The following is a 21,315-nucleotide window of genomic DNA, read 5'->3' on the forward strand; positions in this document are numbered from 1 at the left end:
CCCACCACCTTCTCAAGGGCAATTAAGGATGGGCAGTAAATGCTGGCCTGGCCAGCAACGCCCACATCGCATGAATGAATGAATAAAAAAGTGAAGTAGCCCTTGTGTCATTGTTTTGGGAGAAAATATAACCCTGGTGGAATTGCCCCTCCCAATCGCACCTCACTTCATAGAACATAGAAAATGGAGAAAATTTATGGCACAGAATGACACCATTTAGCAATCGTGTCTGTGCCAGCTGAAAAAGAGCGATCCAGCCCAATCCCACTTTCCAGGTCTTGGGAATGGGATCTGAACAGATGTCAGAGCTCACATTATGTGAATGTTCTGTTGAAGTATTGGTGAGCTGATATACCAGGGGAGATTCACACTGTTAGACACAGTGTGAAATACATTCAAGTATTTATAAAACATTGTAACATGTGAGTAATATTCCCCATTGATTTCTCAGCACTGATGGATTATGAAGTGGGAGACAGCCAGAAGTCCCAGTGATCCACACTGACCCTGAGCTGAGAATGAAATGAGATAAAGTTCAATCTTCAGCAGCGAGTTGCTGCAGAGAGGTAAGAGTCCTGAATCAAGGAGTGACTTTCTCATACTGCTGTTGAATCTCATTTCAAACACTCCTTGAACTCTCTGCCGAGGAATTCAGAGCTGGCGAATGCCTGTAAAATCATCCTAAAAAGGAAATAAAAAACACCCACCGTGGGGCTCAAACTCAAAAACTTGAGATTCAGAGTTTCATGCTTTCATCGACTGAGCTCACTAGGCCTGAGACAGTGTCCCCGTCCTGTCTGTTATTGGACAGTGCAGCTGTTGGCTCCATCCCAGGGGCTGAATTTGTTCTGTAAACCATGAACCAGCTTCCTCTCAAATCCCAGGTTTATCAATAAATCCTCTTACAAAATCCCCAAAGTGTGATATATTCCTCTCACTCATCCAGAATAAAAGTTACATCTTTTTCTCTTTTTACCTTCCAAACATTGACTTCTATTTTGCTCAGCATTTATTTCTCTCTCCTTTTCATGTTGTGCATTTCCCAATAAACATTTCATTTCAATTATTTATGAGGGATGAAATGAACAGAAGAGATTTTCTGCAATGGTACCAGGGGTGTGGGACAGAGCGAGTGGTTTGGATCTGGAATACACTGCCTGAGAGTGTGCTGGAGGCAGATTCAATCGTGGCTTTCAAAAGGGAATTGGATAAACACCTGAATAGAGAAAATTTGCAGGGTTACAATGAAAGGGCAGAGGAGTGGAATTAGCTGATTTGCTCTTGCAAGGAGCTGTCATGGACATGATGGACTGAATGGTCTCCTTCTGTACTGTAACCATTTGATTCCTTGATTCTAACTCTGTCAAAGTTGTTCTGAACTTGCTCTGCTCCAACTAGAACAACCCCAGCTTTTCCAGTCTCTGCACATAACTGAAGTTATGAGGAACCATGGGGAACCCACTGTAAACCTTCCTCCAGACAGAAATACAACTGTTCACCACCACACTGTGACCCAGCTGTTCACAATATATATCAATGATTCGGCTGTGGGGACCAAATGTACTATTTCCAAGTTCGCAGATGACACAAAACTAGGTGGGAATGTGTGTTGTGAGGAAGATGCAAAGCGGCTTCAAGGGGATTTGGACAGACATAGTGAGTGGACAAGAAAGTGGCACATGGAATATAATGTGTCAAAATGTGAGGTTATCCACTTTGGTAGGAGAAACAGATGTGCAGATCATTTCTTAAATGGTAAGAGATTAGAAAGCGTAGATGGACAAAGGGGCCTGGGTGTCCTTGTCAGTAAGTGACTGAAAGCTAACATGCAGGTGCAGCAAGCAATTAGGAAGGCGAATGACATGTTAGACTCTATCACAAGAGGATTTGAGTACAGGAGTAGTGAAGTCTTGCTTCAATTGTATATAACCTTGGTTGGACTGCACTTTGAAATACTGTGTGCAGTTTGTGTTCCCTTACCTTAGGAAGGATATCATTGCCATGGAGGGAGTACAACGAAGGTTCACCAGACTTGTTCTCGGGGTGGCGGGACTGTCCTATGAAGGGATTTTGGGGAAACTGGGACTGTATTCTCTAGAGTTTCGAAGAATGAGAGGTGATCTCATTGAAACTTACCATATATTTAAAGGGATAGACAGGTAGATGAAGCTATTTCCTCCGGTTGAGGAATCTAGAACCAGGGGACACAATTTCAACATAAGGGGAAAGCCACTTAGGACAGAGACGAGGAGAAATTTCTTTACTCAGAGGGTTGTGAATCTTTGGAATTCTCTACCCCAGAGGGCTGTGGAAGCTCAGTCATTGAGTATGTTTAAAGCAGAGATTGACAGATTTCTAAATGCAAATGACATAAGGGATATGGACATAGTGTGGGAAAAAGGCATTGAAGTGGATGATCAGTCATCATCATATTGAATGGCGGGGTTGGCTCGACGGGCTGAATGGCCTACTCCTGCTCCTCTGTTCCTATCAGTCTGCTCATTTCATATCCATGCTGTCATTGTCCCTTTTATTCCATGGGCTTCAGTTTTACTGGCAGTCTAGTATGTGACATCATCAAGAAGGTTTTCAATAAGTTAAATAAGGAGAAATTGTTTCCAGTGGCAAAAGGGTCAGTAACCAGAGGATGTATTTATCAGGTGATTGAGAAAAGAACCAGAGGCGAAATGAGGTCGGGATTTATACGGTGATGTGTTGTGATTTGGAATGCACTGTCTGATCAGGACTTGAAAGCAGATTAATTAGTAACTTTGAAAAGCAATAGGGATAAATACTGGAAGGAAAATGTACAGATTACAGGAAAAAGCTGAGCATCAGAACTAATTGGATAGCACAACCAAAGAGACAGCATTGACACAATGGACCAAATGGTCTCCTTCTTTGGGTATCATTCTATGGTTTTATGAACATAATGTTGGTACAATTGCTGAGTTGGAAGTGAAGTGAACCCAGATTCCAGGTATTCTAAACACCAGACCCAAACCAACTGAACAAGCCTGTTGTTTAATCTCTGTTTTTCACACCAGCTTCTCCTCGCTCTTTCTGTGTTTCCTGCCTGGTCTGTTCCTCTGACCTTCATTCCTGACACTCTATTGAGAATGGCCAACTCACTGCGCCTCTCACTCCCACCGTCACTCCACCCCTTCACCCACTTCCAAACCTCTCTGTTGAACAGCACCTCACATCTGCTCCTCTGCTCCATTAATATAACAGGAAAACATTTTCAAACAGACATTTCCAGACAGTGAACGTTCCAGTAAGACAAGGTAAAGAGCAGATTCATTCACTTTCAACACAGAGAGAGCAGCTCTCCCTGTTCAGTCTAAGGAGCAGCTGTAGTTTCACTCCCATTAGTCTTAGAGCCATGGGCCAGAATTTTAAGGGACCGTTGGAGACGGGAATGGAGGCTGGGGAGGGGGAGGGGGGGCGTATAAAATAGGGATGGAAGACGTCGGACCGGATATTTCTGTCGGCGGCTGACATGGAGGGCAGACTTCGCACATCCACACGGCAAGAAGGCATTTAAAGCATTTATGAGTCCAATTGTCAGCAATTTTATTCACTGGGTCCAATTGAATTAATAGCACACGGGAACCCTGGGGCTTCATAGCCTCGCCTGGTTAAAGGAGGTGACTGGGAGGTGGGAGCTGAGTGTTGGCTTCACTGGGAAGCTGTCGGGTGAGGCAGCGTAACTTGGCAGCAAGGGTGGAGGGGGAAAGGGCATCGGGAAACACTGTCAGGAGTGGGGGCCAATGTGCCAGCTCTGCAGTGTGAGCCACACCAGGGTGTTATTGGGGCAGTGCCACCTCATTGAGGGTGACAAATGAGGTAAATGTGGCTGGGTGTTGTTTACTGTGAAGGCCTTGCACTCAGGGAGGGGCAACCTGTCATGAGCCTCATTCACCCTGGATTCGAGGTTCCCATTGAAGAGGAGGAGGAGTAGAGAGGGAGGGAGGGAGGCGCAGGCACCAGCAGGGACACCACAGCAGCTTGGGGGCCCACAGGAGGGCCAGCCTCGAACAGGAGGCTGGAGAAGGAGGCAGAGGAACACGTCAGCCGAGGTTCAACTACCTGCAGATGTCCGAGTGACAGTGTCTCCGCAGACTGCGCCTCTCCACGGAGGTTGTCACTGATCTCTCTGCCATGATGCAGCTGTGCCCCATGGGACTTGGTGGGCACCTGATGCCAGTGTCACTGAAGGTCACCGTGCCAATGAACTTCTCCACCAGCAGATCATTGCGGGGATCCACTGGAGATATGTGTGGAATCTCACAGTCTGTGGTGAATCAGTGCATCAAGGAGGTCACCAATGTCCTGTTCAGGAGGGCCGGTGACTATGTGCACATCGATCCAAACAGTCACGCTGAGAGGGCTATAGGATTCGGGGCCATCGCTGGATTCCCCCAGGTGTAGGGTGTCATCGACTGCACCCATGTGACCATCAAGGCTCCTGCAGACCAGCCAGCAGCCTTCAACAGGAAGGGCTTCCACTTGCTCAGTGTGTAACTGGTCTGTGACCATCACAAATGGATCCTACAGGTGTGTGCACAAATCCCGGGAAGCAGCCACAACGCCTGCATACCAAGGCACTCCCAGGTGCCAGAACCTTTCCGTGGCCCCATGCGCTTTCTGAGATGGATCCTTGGAGACAAGGGCAACCCAGTGAGAACATGAGTACTGACGTCTGTGAGGAACCCACACAACGATTCAGAGGAGAGGTAAAACACCTGCTGCGGGTCAACCCGAGCGACCATCAAAGAGGCCATTGGTCTCCTGAAGATGAGATTCAGGCACTTAGATTGTTCCTGTGGAGCCCTTCATTATGTCCCGGCGAGGGTCTCGCGTATCATGGTGGCTTGCTGTGCTCTGCACAATCTGGCATGACAGAGGGGTGAGGTGTTGACTCGTGTGGATATCATGGAGGGTGATGTCTCCTCTGATGATGAGGATGTGGAGGAGGATGCTGCCCAAGCAGTGCCAGATGAAGGACCTCAGGCACAGCAGGAAAGCCTCCATGAGATGCACACAAGGGAGACACGAGACACCCTTATACATTCACGTTTCCTTTGAGCCTTACCACCTTCTGGAACCACAGCAATAAAGTCTTAGCTTTAAACAGCCCTGTTGTCACCTCCGTTCCTTCTACACTACAGCGCCCAGGTACACATCGCACAGTGACAAGGCCGCAGCTTTGTAAACTCAGGGCTTGGTCCCTCACTTCCAGCCCCTTGGGAGGAAGGGTTGAAATGAAGTCCCAAAGGGCATCAACAATAGGAAGGAGACATAGTGAGAGAACATCATTTCTTTATTCTGTGTGACACCAAACACAACCCTATCCATCTGGAATGTACATTCACCAGTGAACCCCTCAGTGAATCTAGGTGCTCTTCTTAAATCTCTTCCGGGTGTTCCTACCTGCTACTCCCCCTGCTCTGTCAGCTGAGGTGGAGACAGGCTGCTGACCTTGCTGCTCCATGGCTTGGGATGACATTGGCGGCAGTCCTCTGCTGCCTGAGGCCTGGAGGGCCCTGGCACACTGAGGGCCTCCTGCACAGGTACAGGGACCCCCTCTGTCATCGAGGATGATGGAGGTGCTGGCATCACTGGTGTCACTGGCAGAGGGACTTTGGAATTACCGTCCACACCAGGAGCACCCTGAGAGGGGCCCCCAGATGTAGCAGCCAGCTGCTCCTCCCCCTTATAAGACACACTTGTACCTCCCTGCTGACCTGAGAGGGACGTGGACCAAGTGGAGAATTCAGGTACCTCGTCCCCCCTCTCACCTTGTCACCACTGGATGGAGCTCATGGACAAAGTGATGGAGTGCAAGTCTGTGCACATCTCCGGCAGCCACTGATTGATCGGCTGGATCTGGTTCTCCATGAGAGTCATCAATCTCTCAATGGAGGAAGCCAGACACACCCCCATCAGAGACAGTGCAGCACCCAAGGCCTGGATGGACTCCTCCATCGTCCGTGCTTGGGTACACATAGCCTCTGGCAACTCTGCCAGATGTTGCCTGACCTCACACTGCAGCTGCAGCATTTCCCGTGTTGCTGGTGTCACAAGAGGCACGTCATCAGCCTGGGGCACAGCATGGGCCTGGCCTCCCACAAACCACCAACTCCCAGTGGCCTCGGCTGTCACAGCCTCCGCCAGCTGCCCGGGCCTGTCTGTGATGTGCTCACCAGTTTGTATGCCAGAATCTAACCGCGAACGGATACCCACCAACGTGAGAGTTTCTGTGCTGGTGAAGGGTGCAGGGGAATGAGGTGATGGTGCACCCTCTGAGGCTCCCTCCTCCTCCTCAGACATGTCCGGCTGTCCCCCAGTCTCTCCAGATCTTTGCTTTTGTCGTTCATCCGGGCCTTCATGAGAAAACAGGGACATTGAAGGGTTAGGGTCTTCCCATCATGACATTCCAACCACCCCTAACGTGCAGCTCCATTGATGCAGTGGTGAACAGATGAGCAGTGTGGCTCCTTTGCAGCAGATGCTCCCTTGTGCCCCAGGAGATGTTCACTCACTCTCTTGGGTAGGTGTCCCTGTCTCTCCATCAGCGATGGAGCAGCTGCTTTGCTGCCCTGCCTGTTCCATGGCCTCCTCCTCCATCGGGATGAGGACATGGAGATAAGGCATCCACCGCCGGTCTTGACACGCTCTTTCCAATTGTGGGATGTCTTCTCCTGCAGACACAATGATGAACAAAGTTAGTCTCCCAGCGGGGACAAGCCCAACATCTCTGATGGTGATAGTCCAGCAGTCCATGATGTGGACACACGTATTCCTCCTGCATGTGGCCCCTCTCGAGGGACTGTGTGAGTTTATACAATGACTGACGTGCACCTCTCACCGAGATGCAGCCAAGCCTCAGGCAGCATGTCCTGCTGCCCTTCCCCAATACACATGACTGGGTGGTCACTCCCTTTCCACCAAACACTCCCTCTCACTCTGCCACATGCAATGTCCAAAGGGTCCAAAGTGTTTTGAGTTTTCGCCTGAGCAGCCTGGATCCGGTCATTGACCCACTTCCTGTACTGGATCCATGTTCTGGGGGTGACCCCACGTCTGCTGACCTCACCGACTATCTTCAGCCAGCTTTGCTTGGTCAGGTGGGCAGGTCTCCACCTCCCATCCCTGGGGAAGAGGATCTTCCACCTTTGTCTTGCCACCTGGAGGAGAACCTGCAGGGAGGCATCGCTAAACCGTGGGACCATGGTCACTGCAGGCTCGCATTCAGCTCCTTACTCAGCAGGCAGCAGAGGCAGCAGAACGGGTCCTGGGGCATCAGAGGCAGCAGAACGGGTCCGGGGGCATCAGAGGCAGCAGAACGTGTCCTGGGACAGCAGAGGCAGCAGAACGAGTTCTGGGGCAGCAGTGACAGCAGAACGGGTCCTGGGGCAGCAGAGACAGCAGAACGGATCCTGGGGCAGCAGAGGCAGCAGAACGGGTCCTGGGGCAGCAGAGGCAGCAGAACGGGTCCTGGGGCATCAGAGGGCTCTCAGGAAGACACTCCTTTAAACCAGGCAGCAGTGAATGCAGGGTTGGCAGCCCTTTAAATATGGTGTCAGCACCTGCCGTTGTGTCAGATGTCGGTGCCATCGGTGCCTTGTTCCCTGCCTCTGGTCCTTGTTTACATGGGCCCCACACCTCCCCTTCATTAATTGGTCGGCTGCTCCGTGATTGGAGTCGGTCGGCCACATTTTACTCGTGTGGTGACGACACCCGCTTCCGGTGCCTCTGCCGAGAGCCGCACCGTTAGTTTACAATTCAGCCAATGGGGTCAAGAGTGGAAAATCTCCCCTCTGATTCTCTCTACTTAAACTGATGGAGACACCAAATTAAAACTGATGAAACCAGGGATTGTATCCTGGTTCTTCAATCTAGTGTTCTCCCAACTGAGCTATTCCATCCTCACTGTGAACTCATCTTCATTGGAGACAAATATAACTCCAGGTGGAATTTCCCACCCGTTCATTCCTCAATTCAGGGGAATGGGACCCGACCAGATCGGGGAACTCAGATTATGTTAATATTCTGCTCTTGATATCTTAATATTATCTTGCGTTTGAGCCACTTTTAATCAGGTTCACAAACAAATTCTTCCATCATCCCTTCTCCCACATTCTCTCTCTCTCATTCATTCTTTATTCCTCACAATCCAGAAAGGGTTAGGAATCAGAGCTCACCTCCAAACCCTCTGCACACAGACCTCTATCTGTCACCCTGTTTGATCCAAGATCCAAGAGACCAGTCAATAAATTGCACTCTTTATAAACACAGAAAGCTGCCTCACAGTGTTGGACACAGAGTTAAATACACTGAAGTCTTTTGAAAAAAGTTCATCTTATGGGATGTATAATGATGGAAATATACCTTCTGTAAGTAAATGAAATAGGGAATGGAGCGGTGTGAAACATTTCCAGACCATGTCCAACACGTTTCCACTCAGTGTGAAAACCCACCACGGAAAGAGTGGAACATACAATCATTTGATCACATCATGATTAACATCACTCAGATGCCTGAATCATTAGGTCACTGCAGCTGGCTGCACAGCCAGGAGCTGTGCTGAAGGTGACAGCCATTATTGTGCATCTGACAAGGTGGCTGCAAGGTTAAGGTGATGGGCTGCTAATGCATTGTGTTCTTCATGTCTGGGTTTGAATCCCATCCTTGTTGTTAGTTTGTGAGCTGTATAGTTCCTTTATTTCTAATGGGTGACTTTTTGCATAAAGTCAGACTGGAAACCTGTTCTTGTCAATTTCCAGACGGTGTTTCCAGAATTGTTTATATATTATTAAAATTGAGACAGACAATTGGGATTCTTCACCCAAATTGGACTGGAATGAAGATCAAATTGGGATCACAAAACGGAGCAAGATTTTCCCTCCCTCCCTTCCTTCCATCTTTATATTCTCTGGATTTACACCAAGTGAAAGACTAATGGGAAAAGCAAACGGCGAGGGAGCAGAAGCAGAATATTATCCTTTGGCAAGAAATCTATTTTCAAATCTTCTTGATAGATTAAGTGAGTGAGCAATGCTTTGACAGATGGAGTTTAAAATGTGGGGTCATGTAATACTGAAGAAAGATAGATCAGAGTGTTTTTTTGTAAGAGGTGAGATGTTAGAAACTGTGGAGGAGCCGAGACCCGAATACAGAATTACTAAAAGCCAGTGGACTGGGAGAAAATAATGTGAAAAGCGAACGGAATATGAAGTTTGGAACTCATGTTGCAGTTATATAAAGTTCTGTGCTCCTGAAGTGAATGTACAAGCCCAGATTGTGGGGAATCTGTGGAGAATGATTTGTTTTTTATTCATTCTTGGATGTGAGTATCGCTGATAAGGCTAGCATTTATTATCCATCCCTAATTGCCCTTGAGAATGTAGTGGTGAGCTGCCGTCTAGAACTGCTGCAGTCCATGTGGTGCAGGAACACCCACACCGCCGTTGGGGAGGGAGTTCCAGGATTGTGACCCAACAACAGTGAAGAAATGGCGATATAGTTCCAAATCAGGATTGTGAGTGACTTGGAGGGGAACCTGCAGATGGCGAGTTCCCATGCATCTGCTGCCCTTGTCCTTCGAGGTGGTAGAGGTCACGGGTTTGAAAGGTGCTGTTGAAGGATACTTGGCGAGTTACTGCAGTGCATATACAGATGTTACACACTGCAGACTCTGTGTACTGGTGGTGGAGAGAGTGAATGTTTAAGGTGGTGGGTTAGGTGGCGATTAAGTGGGCTGCTTTGTCCTGGATGGTATTGAGCTTCTTGAGTGTTGTTGAGTGGGATGTATTCCATCACACTCCTGACTTGTGCCTTGCAGATGGTGGACAGGTTTTGGTGTATCAGGAGGTGAGATACTTAGTTTAGTTTAGAGATACAGCACTGAAACAGGCCCTTCGGCTCACCGAGTCTGTGCCGACCATCAACCACCCATTTATATTAATCCTACACTAATCCCATATTCCTACCACATCCCCACCTGTCCCTATATTTCCCTACCACCAAACTACACTATAGGACAATTTATAATGGCCAATTTACCTACCAACCTGCAAGTCTTTTGGCTTGTGGGAGGAAACCGGAGCACCCGGAGAAAACCCACACAGACACAGGGAGAACTTGCAAACTCCACACAGGCAGTATGCAGAATTGAACTCGGGTTGCTGGAGCTGTGAGGCTGCGGTGCTAACCACTGCGCCACTGTGCCGCCCCCAGAATTCCTAATCTTTCCCACTTGCTGCAGAATTCCTAATCTCTGACCTGCACTTATAGCCGCAGCATAGATCTGACTGGTCCCGTTTAGTTTCTGGTCAATGGTAACCCCCAACATATTGATGGTGGGGGATTCAGCGATGATAATGCTCTGAATATCAAAAGGTAGATTTTTTTCTCTCTCTCATTGGAGATGTTCACTGCTTGGCACTTGTGTGGCCAGAAGGTTGCTTGTCACTTATCAGCTCAAGCCTGAATATTGTTCAGGTCTTGCTGCTTGTCGGCACAGACTGCTTCAACTGAGGAGTTGTGAATCATCACCTAACATTCCCACTTCTGACTTATTTTGAAGGGAAAGTCGTCAATGAAACAGATGAATATGTTTGGGTCTACGACACTACCCTGAGAAACTACTGAAGCAATGTCCTGGGCTGAGATGATTGGCCTCCACGAACCACAACCATCTTGTTTTGTGTGAGGTACAACTCCAGCAAGTGGAGAGTTTTCCCCCTGATTCCCATTGACTTCAATTTTGCTAGGGATCCTTGATGCCACACTCACTCAAGGGCAATCACTCTCACCTCTCCTCTGGAATTCCACTCTTTCATCTCTGTTTGGACCAAGCTGCAATGAGATCATAACAACATAAGATCAGAACAACTAATAGCAGGAGTAGGCCATTTGGCCCCTCGAGCTTGCTCCACCATTCAATAGGATCATGGCTGACCTGATCATGACCTCAACCCCACTTTCTTGCCTGCGCAAATAATCCTTGGCTCTCTTGTAGATAAAAATCGTGAAGACATTCAATGACCCAGCCTCCACTGCTCTCTGCGGTAGAGAATTCCAAAGATTAATGACCCTCTGAGAGAAGAAATTCCTTCTTAAATGAAAAACCCCTAAATCTGAAACTGTGTCCCCTAGTTCTAGATTCCACCACAAGAGGAAACATCCTCTCAGCATCTACCCTGTCAAATACCCTCAGAATCTTATATATCTCAATACGTTCTCCTTTCATTTTTCTCAGCTCCAATGAGTTTCGATCCAACCTGCTCAACTTTCCTCATACGACAACCCCTTCATCACTGGAATAAATCTAGTGAACCTTCTCTCAACTGCCTCCAATGCAAGTATATCCCTCCTTAAATAAGGAAACCAAAACTGTACACAGTACTCTAGGTGTGGTTTCACCAGCACCCTGTACATTTGTAGCAACACTTCTCTGCTTTTATACTCCATTCCCCTTGCAATAAAGGGTAACGTTCCATTTGCCTTCCTAATTATTTGCTGTACCTGCATGGTAACTTTTTGTGATTCATGGACGAGGACACCCAGATCCTTCTACACCGCAGCATTCTGTAATCTCTCACAATTTAAATAATATTTTCCTGTTCTATTCTTCCTACCAAAGTGGATAACCTCACATTTTCCCACATTCTACTCTATCTGCCAAATTATTTCCTGGAGCTGAGAGACCCTGGCAGAACCTAAACTGAGCATCGATGAGCAGATTATTGTTAAGTGTGTGGTGCTTGATAGCACTGTTGGTGACATCTTCCATCACTTTGTTGATGATTGATAGTAGACTGATGGGGCGGCAATTGGTCAGATTGGATTTGTCCTGCTTTTTTCCGGACAGGGCACACCAGGGCAATTTTCCACATTGTTGAGTAGATGACTGTGTTGTTGCTCTACTGGAACAGCTTGGCTGAGGGCGCAGCTACTTCTGGAGCACAAGTCTTCAGTACCAGAGCTGGGATGTTTTTAGGGCCCATAGTCTTTGATGTACTGAGTGCCTTCAGCTGTTTCTTGCTATCATGTGGAGTGAAGCGAATTGGCTGAAAACTGGAAGCTGTGATGCTGGGGAACTCAAGAGGCCAAGTTGAATCATCCACTCAGCAATTTCTGACTGAAAATGGTTTCAAATGCTTCAGCTTCATCTTTTGCACTGACGTGCTCGGCTCCACCAACATTGAGGATAGGGAAGTTTTTGGAGCCTCCTCATCTGGTTCGTTATTTAATTGTCCTCCACCTTTCATGACTGGATCCCTAGTTTCTCAGGGCAGTGTCCTAGGCCCAACCATCCTCAGCTGTTTCATTGATGGCTTTCTCTTCAACATAAGTCAGAAGTGGGCATGTTCGCTGATGATTCACAACTCCTCAGATACTGAAGCAGTCTGTGCCTGCAAGCAGCAAGACCTGAACAACATTCAGGCTTGAGCTGATAAGTGACAAGCAACATTCTTTGATCTGATCCTGAGGGAGATAACCGTGCGTGGAGCGGCGGGATGGATGGAGGGTGACTCTGAAGAGGGTGTCTGAGCCTGGAGGGAAGAATCTGTGGAGAGTGGTCCTCAAAGGATGTCCGTGTCTGGAGATTTAGGATCTCTGAAGAGGGTCTCCAAGCCCATACTGCTGGGATGTATGGAGAGTGATCCTGAAGTGGGTGTCCGAACCTGGAATGGCGGGATCTGTGGAGAGTGATCCTGAAGTGGGTGTCCGAGCCTGGAGTGGCAGGATCTGTGGAGAGTGGTCCTCAAATGATGTCCGTGTCTGGAGATTTAGGATCTCCGAAGAGAGTCTCCGAGCCTGTAGTGCTGGGATGTATGGAGAGTGATCCTGAAGTGGGTGTCCGAGCCTGGAGTGGCAGGATCTGTGGAGAGTGATCCTGAAGTTGGTGTCCGAGCCTGGAGTGGCAGGATCTGTGGAGAGTGATCCTGATGAGTGTGTGTAAACCTGGAATGGAAGCTTTCTGTGGAGGTACAGGAAGAGGCCATTCATTCCCAGCATTTTGTAAAGGTTTAGCATAACTTATATGCTTTTACTCTATGCCTATATTAATAAATCCAAGTGTCCTGTTTGCTCTTAGTTACCTTTTCAATCCTTCCAACATTGGTGTACATTGTCTCTCTGCTCCTGCACCCACTTTAGAATTGTCATGTTTCATTTATATGGCCTCTCCTCATACTTCCTTCCAAATTGTATCACTTCACACTTCTCTGTGCAAAATTTCATCTGTTATGTGAAAGCCGATTTTACCATTTTTTTTTAAGTTCCCCTGAAGTGTGTTACGATCACTGGCATCGGACAAAATTCCTGAGCATTCTTTGATGCTATCTCCATAGACAGAGCAATCTTGCGCGAGCTCAAATGTAGGATTTTGTGTGTTTAGTATCTTATTTCACCCACCAATAGAAGCACAAATATGTCACGTAAACCTTGTTCACTGCAGTCCCTGCTGCTGTTTGCTGCCTATATTTACAGACTTTAATCTCAACCTCGTCACCATGTTCTCTAATATATTCAAGGGGCATCAGCAGAGAAAATGTTCACCAAGCGTGGCAAGTGCAAGGAAATGTTTATTTACATCATAATGTCATGAATATAATATACAAATACATTACATGTGTGAATCATCAAGATGTGTCTGAATAAATGGAACCCCGTTACTATAAACACTGTCACCTTTCAATGTTTAGTGGACAGGTTTGACGGCCTGATGTGTGTGATTCCCTCATTAATGTGTTTGCACAAAGTTCGGGGAAAGACGGAGATATGAATAATTTATAGGGAAATTTTTTAAGCATATCTCCACATCTCTCACTCACAAAGATCTGCAAACACATGGATTCCAAAAGAACATGAGTACAAAATCACCTAAAATAAACACAGCCAGAGAGTCTTTCAATAGCCTGTAGCTCAGGGAAAGTACATGATGTTATGGAAGTGATTCTGTTTCTTCTGTTAAAATATGTTTTGAAGAAGTCATAATCAAACTGAATAAATGTAGGACCAGTTCTTTTTCAAGAGAGCACCAAAAGAGCCAATTTGGCAACTATGTTTACTGTTTTTCACGTAATTCAAGTTAAATATAGAACAGAAACCATGGTAACAGGGAGATGTGGCTAGCGAAGTCACTTGCGCCCCTTGATTGGACAAGCTCGGCAGCAGCAGCGTGCACCTAAGACAGCAGAAAACTCACAAGCTTTTGGTTGTAGAGTCAGTGTGTTTTACCTGCTGGAGTGAGCAGCTGATAAAGTTAGCCTGAAGAAGTGTCAAGGAAGGAGAGAAGACCACAACCCAGCTTGTTTTCCAGAAAATCTTTAAAAGATCCTGAGAAGTCCAGTGTGTTAATTCATCTTGTCGCGTGTCTTTGAAGAAGGCCTGCTAAAATTAATTCTCAGTGCCTTCTGAAAAGAACTGTTCTAAAATACCCTAGTGACCTGTCTACGTGTACTCAGAAGTTAGACTGTATTCCAATTTTGGAGCAACGTATCTCATCTGATGTTTTCTTCAAAAATGAGCAAGTAAACAGCCCAAGAGTTTTTTTTTTTTTTGTGTTTGCAACAAAATTTAAATTTTTTTTAAAAAACATCCCTTTTATCTTTTCTGTTAACCGGTGTACGTATGTGTGCGCATGTGGCTCGAAGATTTAAAAAAAAGACTTTAAAAGTAAAGGTGAAAAGGGAACTTTTAAAATTTCCACCTGTGTGTTTATGCTTTACTTCATGACCAGTTAAAACTTGTTCTACAATAAATGAATCATTTTGTTGTTCATTAAAGAAATCTGGTCAGTGTCTTCTATTCTGGGAAAAATAGAGTATATGATTGACTGTTTCAGTAAGTGGGAAAAGTTAAAATAGATGTTGTGACCTGTGGAGAAGTGGGATGAGAATAAAGAGTGCCCTCCTCTGCCCTTAGTTGTCACAGCATTTGTGATCTGGCTCAGTAGCTTCGTTGGCTCGAGTGTTTGTCCAATAATCAGAAAACCGTGGATTCATATCCTTGCTTCAAAAGTTTAGCTATCAATCGTTTACATCTGTTTTCTTGTGAACTTTAACTTTTCTTATGAATTTTATTCACACAAGAAAACAGCTCAGTGGTTGCCTTTGTGAAGGATGTCAGTTTGGAATGGCTGTTCCTCCTTGTACAAATGTTCAATGCTAATATTTCAACGGCAACTCAATCCCCTACAATTCCTTTGAGAGCAATGTGTTTGCAGTTGCATTTAACCTGGAAAACAGCTCAACATTAATCTCACTGAAGGAAAGTGTGACCGTGTTGTATGTTTCAGTCTGTTTGTGCCGTTTTGTGTCTTTTTTAACCAAGACCATAACACGACGCAAAGGGGAGGGTTGATCCGAGGTTTAGAATATATTATTCAGTCAGGAGCAAGAAAAATCAAAAGGAACAAAATAGGAAAACCCAGTCCACAGATTTGAGAATCTGTAGATCCGCTTTGGGAAAGTGAATCAGAGCAGAATGAAGGGTGAACTGTCCGACTGCCCAGAAGAGATGAAGACACAGCTCAGTCAGCACGTTCCCCTGGTTTATGATGCTGGAATATTCCTCACACAGGAATTATTCAATCAATACTCATCTGCCAAGTCGGTCTGAGGCTGTGCCTCTCTGATCATGTGGAATTAAAGCAATTCTTCCAGTCAGTTAGTTCAGTTGTCATTTCATGAGAAATTCGGTCATCATGACTTCGTCAGTGACCTCATGGTTCAGGTGTCTGAGTGATGTTAATCATGATGTGATGAAATGATTGTATGTTCCAGTCTTTCCGTGGTGGATTTTCACACTGAGTCGAAACGTGTTGGACATGGTCTGGAAACGTTTCACACCGCTCCATTCCCAACAGGCCATGACCTGATGTGATGGAAATTGCATTTACTTACAGAAGCTGCATTTCCATCATTGCACATCTGGCTGCACAGCCAGGATCTGTACTGTCTCAACAGCTGACAAGGTGGTCGAGAGGTTAAGACGGTGGCGTATTAATGCATTTTGCTTTGCATGTGTGGGTTCGAATCCCAATTTTGTCGTTAGTTTATGAAGTGTCCAGTCCATTGTTGTGGGGGAGCTTTTGTGGAAAGTTGGCCTGGAAACATGTTCTTGTCAATATCTCGCTGCTGATTCCAGAATTGTTTATACTTTATTTAAATTGAGACAGACAATCGGAATTCTTCACCCAAATAAGACTGGAATGAAGATCAAATAGGGATCACGAAAAGGAGGAAGATTTTTCCCTACCTCCTTCCTTCCATCTTTACTTTCTCTGGATTTACACCAAATGAAAGACTAACGGGAAAAGCAAATGGCGAGGGAGCAGAAGCAGAACATTATCCTTTGGCAAGAAATTTATTTTCAAATCTTCTTGATAGATTAAGTGAGTGAGCAATGCTTTGGCAGATGGAGTTTAAAATCAGGGGTCATCTAGGACCTACGAAAGATAGATCAGAGTGTTTTTTATAAGTGGTGAGATGTTAGAAACTGGAGAAGCAGAGACCCGAGTGCTGAATCAGTAAAAGCTAGTGGACTGGTAGAAAATAATGTGAAAGGCTAATGGAATCTGAAGATTGGAACTCATGCTGTAGTTATATAAAGCTCTGTGCTCCTGAAGTAAATGTCCAAGCCTGGATTGTGGGGAATCTGTGGAGAATGATTTGTTTTTTATTCATTCTTGGGTGTGATTATCGCTGGCAAGGCTGGCATTTATTGCCCATCCCTAATTGCCCTTGAGAATGTGGTGGGGAGCTGCCTTCTTGAACTGCTGCAGTCAATGTGGTGTAGGAACACCCACAGTGCTATTGCCGAGGGAGTTCCAGGAATTTGACCCAGCAGCAGTGAAGAAATGGTGATATCGTTCCAAGTCATGATGGTGAGTGACTTGGAGGTGAACCTGCAGGTGGTGGTGTTCCCATGCATCTGCTGCCCTTGTCCTTCGAGGTGGTAGTGATCACGGGTTTGGATGGTGCTGTCGAACGTTACTTAGCGAGTTACTGCAGTGCATCTTGTAGGTGGTACACACTGCTGCCACTGTGCTCTGGTGGTGGAGGGAGTGAATGTTTAAAGTGGTGGGTGAGGTACCGATGAAGAGGACTGCTTTGTCCTGGGTGGTATTGAGCTTTTTATGTGTTTTTGGAGCTGCAGCTATCCAGAAAAGTGGAGAGTATTCCATCACACTCCTGACCTGTGCCTTGTAGACAATGGACAGGCTTTGGCATGTCAGGAGGTGAGACACTTGCTGCAGAATTCCCAATTTCTGACCTACGCTAAAAGCCGCAGCATAGATGTGACTGCTCCAGTTCAGTTTATAATCAATGTTAACCCCCAAGATGTTGCTGGTGAGGGATGCAGTGATGATAATGCTGCTGCGTATTAAAAGGTAGATGGTTTGATTCTCTCTCATTGGCACTTCACTGCATGGCACTTTTGTGGCAATCAAGTCGCTTGGCACTTGTCAGCTCAAGCCTGAATGTTGTTCAGGTCTCGCTGCTGCAGACATGGACTGCTTCAGTATCTGAGGAGTTGTGAATCATCACCTAACATTCCCACTTCTGACTTAAGTTGAGGGGGAACTCATTAATAAAACAGCTGAGGATGGTTGAGCCTAGGACACTACCCTGAGAAACTCCTGAGGCAATGTCCTGGATTGAGATGATCGGCCTCCACCAACCATAATCATCTTGCTTTGTGCTAGGTAGGACTCCAACAAGTGGACAGTTTTCCCCTGATTCCCATTGGTTTCAATTTTGCTAGGGATCCTTGATGCCACACTCACTCAAGGGTAATTGCTCTCACCTCTCCTCTGGAATTCCACTCTTTTGTCTCTATTTGGAACAAGCTGCAATGAGATCATAAGAACAGAAATAGTAGCAGGAGTAGACCATTTGGCCCCTCGAGCCTTCTCTGCCATTCAATAGGATCATGGCTGATCTGATCATGGCATCAACCCCACTTTCTTGCCTGCCCCCCATAACCCTTGACTTCCTTGTAGATAAAAATCCAAAGATGAATGACTGTCTGAGTGAAGAAATACCTCCTCATTTCCTTCTTAAATGGAAAATCCGTAATTCTGAAACTGTGTCCCCAAGTTCTAGATTCCACCACGAGGGGAAACATCCTCTCAGCATCTACCCTGTCAAGACCCTTCAGAATCTTATATGTCTCAATCCGATCACCTCTCATGTTTCTAAACTCCAATCAGTATAGATCCAACCTGCTCAATCCTCCTCAAAAGACAACCCCTTCATCACAGGAATAAATCCAGTGAGCCTTCTCTGAACTTTTTTTTTATTTCCAAAATATACTTTATTCGTCAAAAAAACTATAAAAAGATACATTACAAGACAGTTCAAAAACAGCACCAAGTCAACAATACAAAGATTGCAAAGGAGATCAGTTTCCTTCAGTACAGGAGTGAATTGCCTCACAACCCTTCCATTTCATTTTACCTGCCATGTACCTTTTGCAGCAAACAAACATTTTTTGGAATAAAAACAAGAAATGCTGGAACCACTCAGCAGGTCTGGCAGCATCTGTGGAAAGAGAAGCAGAGTTAACGTTTCGGGTCACTGACCCTTCTTCGGAACTGACAAATATTAAAAATGTCACAGGTTATAAGCAAGTGAGGTGTGGGTGGGGCAAGAGATAACAAAGGAGAAGGTGCAGGTTGGACAAGGCCACATAGCTGACCAAAAGGTCATGGAGCAAAGGCAAACAATACGTTAATGGTGTGTTGAAAGACAAAGCATTAGTACAGAATAGGTGTTAACGGACTGAATATTGAACAGCAGCAAGTGCAAACCTGAAAAAAGCAGTGGGTAAGCAAACTGAATAAACTAAGATGAAATGAAATAAATGCAATATAAAAGGTTGTAAAAAATGTAAAAAAGCAAAAAAGAAGAAAAAAGAAAAAACAACTAAAAATGAAAGTAAAATGGTGGGCTGTCATGCTCTGAAATTATTGAACTCAATGTTCAGTCCGGCAGGCTGTCGTGTGCCTAATCTGTAAATGAGATACTGTTCCTCGAGCTTGCGTTGACGTTCACTGGAACACTGCAGCAATCCCAGGACAGAGATGTGAGCATGAGAGCAGGGGGGAGTGTTGAAATGGCAAGAAACCGGAAGCTCAGGGTCCTGCTTGCGGACCGAACGGAGGTGTTCCGCAAAACGGTCACCCAGTCTGCGCTTGGTCTCCCCAATATAGAGGAGACCACATTGTGAGCAGCGAATACAGTATACTACATCGAAAGAAGTACAAGTAAATCGCTGCTTCACCTGAAAGGAGTATTTGGGGCCTGGGATAGTGAGGAGAGAGGAGGTAAATGGGCAGGTATTACACCTCCTGCGATTGCAGGGGAAGGTGCCATGGGATGGGGACGAGGTGGTGGGGGTAATGGAGGAGTGGACCAGGGTGTCGCAGAGGGAATGATCACTTCGGAATGCTGACAGGGGAAGGGAGGGGAAGATGTGTTTGGTAGTGGCATCACGCTGGAGGTGGCGGAAATGGCAGAGGATGATCCTTTGGATATGGAGGCTGATGGGGTGGAAAGTGAGGACAAGGGGAACCCTGTCACGGTTCTGGGAGGGAGGGGAAGGGTTGAGGGCAGAGGTACGGGAAATGGGCCGGACACGGTTGAGGGCCCTGTCAACAACAGTGGGGGGGATTCCTCGGTTGAGGAAAAAGGAGGTCATACCAGAAGCACCGTCATGGAAGGTAGCATCATCAGAGCAGATGCGTCGAAGATGGAGGAACTGGGAGAATGTAATGGAGTCCTTACAGGAGGTAGGGTGTGAAGAAGTGTAGTCGAGGTAGCTGTGGGAGTCGGTGGGCTTATAATGGATATTAGCAGACAACCTATCCCCAGAGATGGAGACAGACAAGTCGAGGAAGGGAAGGGAAGTGTCAGAGATGGACCATGTAAGGGTGAGAGAAGAGTGGAAATTGGAAGCAAAGTTGATAAAGTTTTCCAGTTCGGGGCGGGAGCAGGAAACGGTACCGATACAGTCATCAATGTACCGGAAAAAGCGTTGGGGGAGGGGGCCTGAGTAGGACTGGAACAAAGAATGCTCGACATATCCCACAAAAAGCCAGGCATAACTAGGACCCATGCAGGTACCCATAGCGACACCTTTTACTTGAAGGAAGTGCGTGGAGTTGAAGGAGAAGTTGTTCAATGTGAGAACAAGTTCAGCCAGGCGGAGGAGGGTGGTGGTGGATGGGGACTGGTTGGGCCTCTGTTCCAGGAAGAAGCGGAGAGCCCTCAAATCATCCTGGTGGGGGATGGAGGTGTGGAGCGATTGGACGTCCATAGTAAAGAGGAGGCGGTTGGGACCAGGAAACGGGAAATTGTCAAAATAACGTAAGGCGTCAGAAGAGTCAAGGATGTAGTTGGGAAGAGACTGGACCAGCGGAGAAAAGTTAGAGTCAAGATAGGAAGAAATAAGTTCAGTGGGGCAGGAGCAGGCTGACACAATGGGTCTGCCGGGACATTCCCGTTTGTGGATTTTGGGAAGGAGGTAGAAGCGGGCTGTCCGGGATTTCGGGACTCTGAGGTTGGAAGCTGCAGAGGGAAGATCTCCAGAGGAGATGAGGTCAGTGACAGTCCTTTCGATGGTGGCTTGATTTTCGGCGATGGGGTCATGGTCCAGAGGGAGGTAGGAAGAAGTGTCTGTGAGTTGGCGCTGAGCCTCTGCAAGGTAGAGGTCAGTATGCCATGCAACAACAGCACCACCCTTGGCTGCACGTTTAGTTTAGAGATACAGCACTGAAACAGGCCCTTCGGCCCACCGAGTCTGTGCCGACCATCAGCCACCCATTTATACTAATCCTACACTAATCCCATATTCCGACCACATCCCCACCAGTCCCTATATATTTCCCTGCCACCTACCTATACGAGGGGCAATTTGTAAAGGCCAATTAACCTATCAACCTGCAAGTCTTTGGCATGTGGGAGGAAACCGGAGCACCCGGAGAAAACACACGCAGACACAGGGAGAACTTGCAAACTCCGCACAGGCAGTACCCAGAATCGAACCCGGGTCCCTGGAGCTGTGAGGTTGCGGTGCTAACCACTGCGCCACTGTGCCGCCCATGGTTTGATGACCATGTCGGGGTTAGACCTGAGAGAACAGAATGCCTCAAGTTCAGAGGGGGACAGGTTAGAGTGAGTGAGGGGGGCAGAGAAATTGAGATGACAAATGTCTCGCCGACAGTTTTCAATGAAGAGATCAAGAGTGGGTAAGTGGCCAGGGGGAGGGGTCCAGGTAGAGGGAGAATGC

The sequence above is a fragment of the Heterodontus francisci genome, unplaced genomic scaffold, assembly GCF_036365525.1.
Source record: "Heterodontus francisci isolate sHetFra1 unplaced genomic scaffold, sHetFra1.hap1 HAP1_SCAFFOLD_58, whole genome shotgun sequence".
NCBI classification, from domain to species: Eukaryota; Metazoa; Chordata; class Chondrichthyes; order Heterodontiformes; family Heterodontidae; genus Heterodontus; species Heterodontus francisci.